Source organism: Heptranchias perlo, unplaced genomic scaffold, assembly GCF_035084215.1.
Source record: "Heptranchias perlo isolate sHepPer1 unplaced genomic scaffold, sHepPer1.hap1 HAP1_SCAFFOLD_621, whole genome shotgun sequence".
In the NCBI taxonomy this organism is placed as follows: Eukaryota; Metazoa; Chordata; class Chondrichthyes; order Hexanchiformes; family Hexanchidae; genus Heptranchias; species Heptranchias perlo.
The window spans coordinates 90,001-97,500 of NW_027139646.1; the positions used below are offsets into that span (position 1 = coordinate 90,001).

At 55.1% G+C, this 7,500-nt stretch overlaps 2 pseudogenes; both read left to right on the forward strand.

Moving 5' to 3' along the window:
* Positions 1–3,848: 3,848 nt before the first annotated feature.
* LOC137317624 (U2 spliceosomal RNA) lies at positions 3,849–3,965 on the forward strand (annotated as a pseudogene).
* Positions 3,966–4,903: 938 nt separating this feature from the next.
* LOC137317579 (U2 spliceosomal RNA) lies at positions 4,904–5,022 on the forward strand (annotated as a pseudogene).
* Positions 5,023–7,500: the final 2,478 nt, after the last annotated feature.

The following is a 7,500-nucleotide window of genomic DNA, read 5'->3' on the forward strand; positions in this document are numbered from 1 at the left end:
TGACCGGCTGATCCTTCCCTTTCACAGGCAGGCTTTTGGCCCTCGCTCAAACGACAAAGGTGTTCAGAAGGAAGTCCTGGGGGGAAGGCAGGCAGGGAGGGACGGACACAGGGAAGTCCGCACAAAACAGGTCCCCTGGAACCTCTGACCCAGAAAACCGGGTTCCTGGTGAAAGCAGTCCTGCCCCGCCCTGCCATTAACATGACAATGGACAGGGCCCGGACCAGGCGCAGCGGACGGTAGCGAGCAGTCGGAGGGTGAAAATCCGCCAGTGGGTGAAAAGGAGAGCCGTGCGGTGAGAGGAGGCGGAAAGCGGTTCGCAGACTTTCGCTGTACCTCTGGCGGGCAGCGCCGCACCTCCGAGCGCTCGGTACCGTCCGCTGCGCCTCGTCCTGCCGCACGCGACGAGCCGTCCCCGGAGGAAATCGGCCTCGGCCTTCCTGAGATATCAGTCTCCAGGTGGGACAGAAAAACCGGGGGCCCCCGGCTCGCTTTCGGCGGCCCGCTAGTCGACTTCCCGTCGTGCGAACGCGATCCTTCCGGTACCCTTCGGTGCCCCTTGCCCGACTCTAGCTCCGGTGGTAAAGCGGAGTCGGTCGGTCTGACGGCCGCCGAGTTAGCAGGCGGAAAGCGGTTTGCAGCCTTTCGCTGTACCTCCGGCGGGCAGCGCCGCACCTCCGAGCGCTCGGTACCGTCCGCTGCGCCTCGTCCTGCCGCACGCGACGAGCCGTCCCCGGAGGAAATCGGCCTCGGCCCTCCTGAGATATCAGCCTCCATACGGGCGTCACAAATCAGTGGACATGGTCAGCTGCAAAGCAGTGTCATTACAACCTTTCATAAACGACAGGGCAGCACTGCACCGCACTGCACTGCACCCCACACTACATCACACTTGCCTGCCTGCCTGCCTGCCTGCCTGCCTGCCTGCCTGCCGCTGCCTACTCTCACCAGCGGACCAAAGTGAGGATAACACCCCGAAGCAAGCATCTCCCTTGCCGCCCACCAGCCCACACCAATCCCCTTGCCTGCCTCCCACAAATTCCACCAGCGAGGCAAAGTGAAAATCAACCCCCAAAAAACGCACTCCACACCGGCCATCGCCCGCTATACACCCCCCCTGGGGCGAATATTAAGCCCGAGAACACCGACTGTAACCAACCGCAGTGAAAAGTTGAAGTGGCAACTCATTAACCAGATTTACACTTGGCAACTCATAAACCAAATGAACAAAAAATCTGGTTAATGAGTTGCCCAAAATAAATCTGGTTAATGAGTTGCCACTTCAACTTTTCACTGCGGTTGGTTACAGTCGGTGTTCTCGGGCTTAATATTCACCCCGGGGGGGGGGTGATTCTGGGGGTAGTGTCCGGGAGGGTGAGCCTTTTATTCGGCAGGAGGCGTGTGGGGAAATCATCAACCTGTCAGACGATGAGTTGTCACAAACGCCATTGCTTAATGAAAGCTGCGCTCCCGAACTGGACTGACTGTCTGACTGTCTGTCTGTCCGTTTGTCAAGGGGAGGAAAAGGCGGTGGTGGTGGTGGTGAGGGTGGAGCTTTACGCTCAGGAGGGGAGACTTTCCTTCATGCCAATTAATCTGCAGCAGAAAGTCATCCCCCCCCGACTGGGATTCGAAGCCCGGTCCTGACCACGAGACCACCGGGGAGAGCTGCCTCAAGTCCCTGAGGGACCTGGACACGAGGCCGAGGACACACGCACGCCTGCTGCACTGGCAGCAGCGACCAGCAGGGGGCTGACCGGCTGATCCTTCCCTTTCACAGGCAGGCTTTTGGCCCTCGATTAAACGACAAAGGTGTTCAGAAGGAAGTCCTGGGGGGAAGGGAGGGAGGCAGGGAAATCAGCACAAAGCAGGTCCCCTGGAATCTCACACCTGCGTCCCAGAAAACAGGTCTCCTGGTCAAAGCAGTCCTGCCCCGTCCTGCCATTAACGTGACAATGGACAGGGCCCCGGCAGCTTGAGACACATCTTTTTTTCAATATGCAAGTTCTTTTTAAAAAGGTTTCCTTCCACAGCAGCTCTGAGTAAGAGTGAGAGAGAGAGAGAGAGAGAGAGAGAGACTGACACTGACACTGACACTGACACTGACACACACACACACACACACACACACACCGTCTCCCATCCGATTGGTGGACTATGGGATTGAAAATCGAACTTTGAGTTTCAATGCAGGGGGGAGAGCGCGAACGCAGCCCCTCCCAACTACCACACGCGCGTTGTTGTTGTTGTAATATAGAACTGCAAGTTGCCGTTGTCGTGGTCGTTTCGAATCAGCACAAAGTAGGTGCCTCCCTGGAATGTCACACCTGCGTCCCAGAAAACAGGTCTCCCGGTCAAAGCAGTCCCGCCCCCGCCCTGGGATTAACATGACAACGGACAGGGCCCAGTCAGGGAGCAGCTTGAGAGACACCTTTCAATAGGCACTTCTGAAACATTAACGCCTTGTTTCTTCCGACAGTTTAACCAGCGATTAACATGACAACGGACAGGGCCCAGTCAGGGAGCAGCTTGAGAGACGTCTTTCAATAGGCGCTTCTGAAACATTAACGCCTTGTTTCTTTCGACAGTTTAACCAGCCTTTAACACGCCTTGTGTTTTTATTTCCCATTTCCAGCCAGCCAGCCAGCCAGCCAGCCGAGCCGAGCCAGCATCTGCAGTATTTTTTTTGATTGGTCTTGCCTGCCGTGGAATGAATGTTTCAACACGAGCTGCTGATTGTCAGCACCTCACCTCTTTCTCAATTGGCCGTTGCAATCTCACTCGCTCGCTCATTGTGAGACACGTCACGTCAAAGAGGTTTCCTTCCACGGCAGTTCGTTAGTGACTGAGACTGACTGACGGAGGTCCGTTGAGACACAACCCTCCCCCATCTGATTGGTGGCCTACTGGCAAATTTACCAATCTGTCAAGCAATCCTGGCAAGAAAGGAAAAAACGGCAACTTCTTTAAACTCATCCACTGTTGCAATTAGAAACGGTGGCAAAAAATGTGGCCAGAGTGGGAGAGAACGGCAGTGCTGCGAGACTGCTTTCAACACCGGCAGCCAGAGAACAAAGAGGGAGGGCAAACAGGACCCGAGATCAATTTGCATCGAGCGCGGTATCGCTTCTCGGCCTTTTGGCTAAGATCGAGCGTGTTCCTTTTCGGGCTTATTTGGATCTGAGCGGACTGGAACGCTGGCCGCGACCTCGTGCGCTCGCAAAGTGCGGACTTTGCTGTGATTGGTCGTTTGTGTGCTGGCTCCGCCCCAAAATTTGCATAAGGACCAAATCAACACTGCAATGGCAGGGAAGGGTTCCTGGTGAAAGCAGTCCTGCCACTGACATGACAATGGACAGGGCCCGGCAGCTTGAGACACATCTTTCTTTCAATAAGCAAGTCCTTTTTAAAAAAGTTTCCTTCCACAGCAGCTCTGAGTGTGAGAGAGAGAGAGAGACACTGACTGACTGACTGATACTGATACTGACACCGACACACACACACATATTATTTATTATTATTTTAAACGACAAAGGTGTTCAGAAGGAAGTCCTGGGGGGAAGGCAGGCAGGGAGGGACGGACACAGGGAAGTCCGCACAAAACAGGTCCCCTGGAACCTCTGACCCAGAAAAACGGGTTCCTGGTGAAAGCAGTCCTGCCATTGACATGACAATGGACAGGGCCCGGCAGCTTGAGACACATCTTTCTTTCAATATGCAAGTTCTTTTTAAAAAAGTTTCCTTCCACAGCAGCTCTGAGTGAGAGAGAGAGAGAGAGAGAGAGAGAGAGACACTGACTCACTGACTGATACTGACACCGACACACACACACACACACACACACACATATTATTTACTTTTATTTTTAATTGAATTTTAGAACAGGGAGATGGAATAGGGGCTTGCTCCGTCCACTCCACGCATCGACCCAGTATTGCAGTGTTTCTGGGAACGGTGCAGCTCCCCGTGGGGAGATATTCAAAAGGAAAATCAGCTCTTTCCCAGTGTCTCTGTGTGTGTGTGTGTGTGTGTGTGTGTGTATTATTACTGAGAATAAAGCTGATATCTCTCTCTCTCTCTCACTCAGAGCTGCTGTGGAAGGAAACCTTTTTAAAAAGAACTTTCTCAGCTCAGTGGTATTTTTTTCTTCTCCAAGGCTGAGTGCCGCTCGCACGTAGCGATATAATTCAAAGTGCAAAATAACTTGGCGTCGTTGACTTGAAACAAGCAGGGTCTGCTTCCAAATGAAAGCTGCGCTCCCGAACTGGACTGACTGTCTGTCTGTCTGTCTGTCTGTCTGTTTGTCAAGGGGAGGAAAAGGCGGTGGTGGTGGTGAGGGTGGAGCTTTACGCTCAGGAGGGGAGACTTTCTTTCAGAGGTGCCAATTAATCTGCAGCAGAAAGTCATCCCCCCCCGACCGGGATTCGAAGCCCGGTCCTGACCACAAGACCACCGGGGAGAGTTGCCTCAAGTCCCTGAGGGACCTGGACACGAGGCCGAGGACACACGCACGCCTGCTGCACTGGCAGCAGCGACCAACAGGGGGCTGACCGGCTGATCCTTCCCTTTCACAGGCAGGCTTTTGGCCCTCGCTGAAACGACAAAGGTGTTCAGAAGGAAGTGCTGGGGGGAAGGCAGGCAGGGAGGGACGGACACAGGGAAGTCCGCACAAAACAGGTCCCCTGGAACCTCTGACCCAGAAAACCGGGTTCCTGGTGAAAGCAGTCCTGCCATTGACAGGAGAATGGACAGGGCCCGGCAGCTTGAGACACATCTTTCTTTCAATAAGCAAGTTCTTTTTAAAAAAGTTTCCTTCCACAGCAGCTCTGAGTGAGAGAGAGAGAGAGAGAGAGAGAGACACTGACTCACTGACTGATACTGACACCGACACACACACACACACATATTATGTACTTTTATTTTTAATTGATTTTTAGAACAGGGAGATGGACTAGGGGCTTGCTCTGTCCACTCTACGCATCGACCCAGTATTGCAGTGTTTCTGGGAACGGTGCAGCTCCCCGTGGGGAGATATTCAAAAGGAAAAACAGCTCTTTCCCAGTGTCTCTGTGTGTGTGTGTGTGTGTGTGTGTGTGTTATTACTGAGAATAAAGCTGATATCTCTCTCTCTCTCTCTCTCTCACTCAGAGCTGCTGTGGAAGGAAACCGTTTTAAAAAGAACTTTCTCAGCTCAGTGGTATTTTTTTCTTCTCCAAGGCTGAGTGCCGCTCGCACGGAGCGATATAATTCAAAGTGCAAAATAACTTGGCGTCGTTGACTTTAAACAAGCAGGGTCTGCTTCCAAATGAAAGCTGCGCTCCCGAACTGGACTGACTGACTGTCTGTCTGTCTGTCTGTTTGTCAAGGGGTGGAAAAGGCGCCGGTGGTGGTGAGGGTGGAGCTTTACGCTCAGGAGGGGAGACTTTCTTTCAGAGGTGCCAATTAATCTGCAGCAGAAAGTCATCCCCCCCGACCGGGATTCGAAGCCCGGTCCTGACCACGAGACCACCGGGGAGAGTTGCCTCAAGTCCCTGAGGGACCTGGACACGAGGCCGAATACACACGCACGCCTGCTGCACTGGCAGCAGCGACCAACAGGGGGCTGACCGGCTGATCCTTCCCTTTCACAGGCAGGCTTTTGGCCCTCGCTCAAACGACAAAGGTGTTCAGAAGGAAGTCCTGGGGGGAAGGCAGGCAGGGAGGGACGGACACAGGGAAGTCCGCACAAAACAGGTCCCCTGGAACCTCTGACCCAGAAAACCGGGTTCCTGGTGAAAGCAGTCCTGCCCCGCCCTGCCATTAACATGACAATGGACAGGGCCCGGACCAGGCGCAGCGGACGGTAGCGAGCAGTCGGAGGGTGAAAATCCGCCAGTGGGTGAAAAGGAGAGCCGTGCGGTGAGAGGAGGCGGAAAGCGGTTCGCAGACTTTCGCTGTACCTCTGGCGGGCAGCGCCGCACCTCCGAGCGCTCGGTACCGTCCGCTGCGCCTCGTCCTGCCGCACGCGACGAGCCGTCCCCGGAGGAAATCGGCCTCGGCCTTCCTGAGATATCAGTCTCCAGGTGGGACAGAAAAACCGGGGGCCCCCGGCTCGCTTTCGGCGGCCCGCTAGTCGACTTCCCGTCGTGCGAACGCGATCCTTCCGGTACCCTTCGGTGCCCCTTGCCCGACTCTAGCTCCGGTGGTAAAGCGGAGTCGGTCGGTCTGACGGCCGCCGAGTTAGCAGGCGGAAAGCGGTTTGCAGCCTTTCGCTGTACCTCCGGCGGGCAGCGCCGCACCTCCGAGCGCTCGGTACCGTCCGCTGCGCCTCGTCCTGCCGCACGCGACGAGCCGTCCCCGGAGGAAATCGGCCTCGGCCCTCCTGAGATATCAGCCTCCATACGGGCGTCACAAATCAGTGGACATGGTCAGCTGCAAAGCAGTGTCATTACAACCTTTCATAAACGACAGGGCAGCACTGCACCGCACTGCACTGCACCCCACACTACATCACACTTGCCTGCCTGCCTGCCTGCCTGCCTGCCTGCCTGCCTGCCGCTGCCTACTCTCACCAGCGGACCAAAGTGAGGATAACACCCCGAAGCAAGCATCTCCCTTGCCGCCCACCAGCCCACACCAATCCCCTTGCCTGCCTCCCACAAATTCCACCAGCGAGGCAAAGTGAAAATCAACCCCCAAAAAACGCACTCCACACCGGCCATCGCCCGCTATACACCCCCCCTGGGGCGAATATTAAGCCCGAGAACACCGACTGTAACCAACCGCAGTGAAAAGTTGAAGTGGCAACTCATTAACCAGATTTACACTTGGCAACTCATAAACCAAATGAACAAAAAATCTGGTTAATGAGTTGCCCAAAATAAATCTGGTTAATGAGTTGCCACTTCAACTTTTCACTGCGGTTGGTTACAGTCGGTGTTCTCGGGCTTAATATTCACCCCGGGGGGGGGGTGATTCTGGGGGTAGTGTCCGGGAGGGTGAGCCTTTTATTCGGCAGGAGGCGTGTGGGGAAATCATCAACCTGTCAGACGATGAGTTGTCACAAACGCCATTGCTTAATGAAAGCTGCGCTCCCGAACTGGACTGACTGTCTGACTGTCTGTCTGTCCGTTTGTCAAGGGGAGGAAAAGGCGGTGGTGGTGGTGGTGAGGGTGGAGCTTTACGCTCAGGAGGGGAGACTTTCCTTCATGCCAATTAATCTGCAGCAGAAAGTCATCCCCCCCCGACTGGGATTCGAAGCCCGGTCCTGACCACGAGACCACCGGGGAGAGCTGCCTCAAGTCCCTGAGGGACCTGGACACGAGGCCGAGGACACACGCACGCCTGCTGCACTGGCAGCAGCGACCAGCAGGGGGCTGACCGGCTGATCCTTCCCTTTCACAGGCAGGCTTTTGGCCCTCGATTAAACGACAAAGGTGTTCAGAAGGAAGTCCTGGGGGGAAGGGAGGGAGGCAGGGAAATCAGCACAAAGCAGGTCCCCTGGAATCTCACACCTGCGTC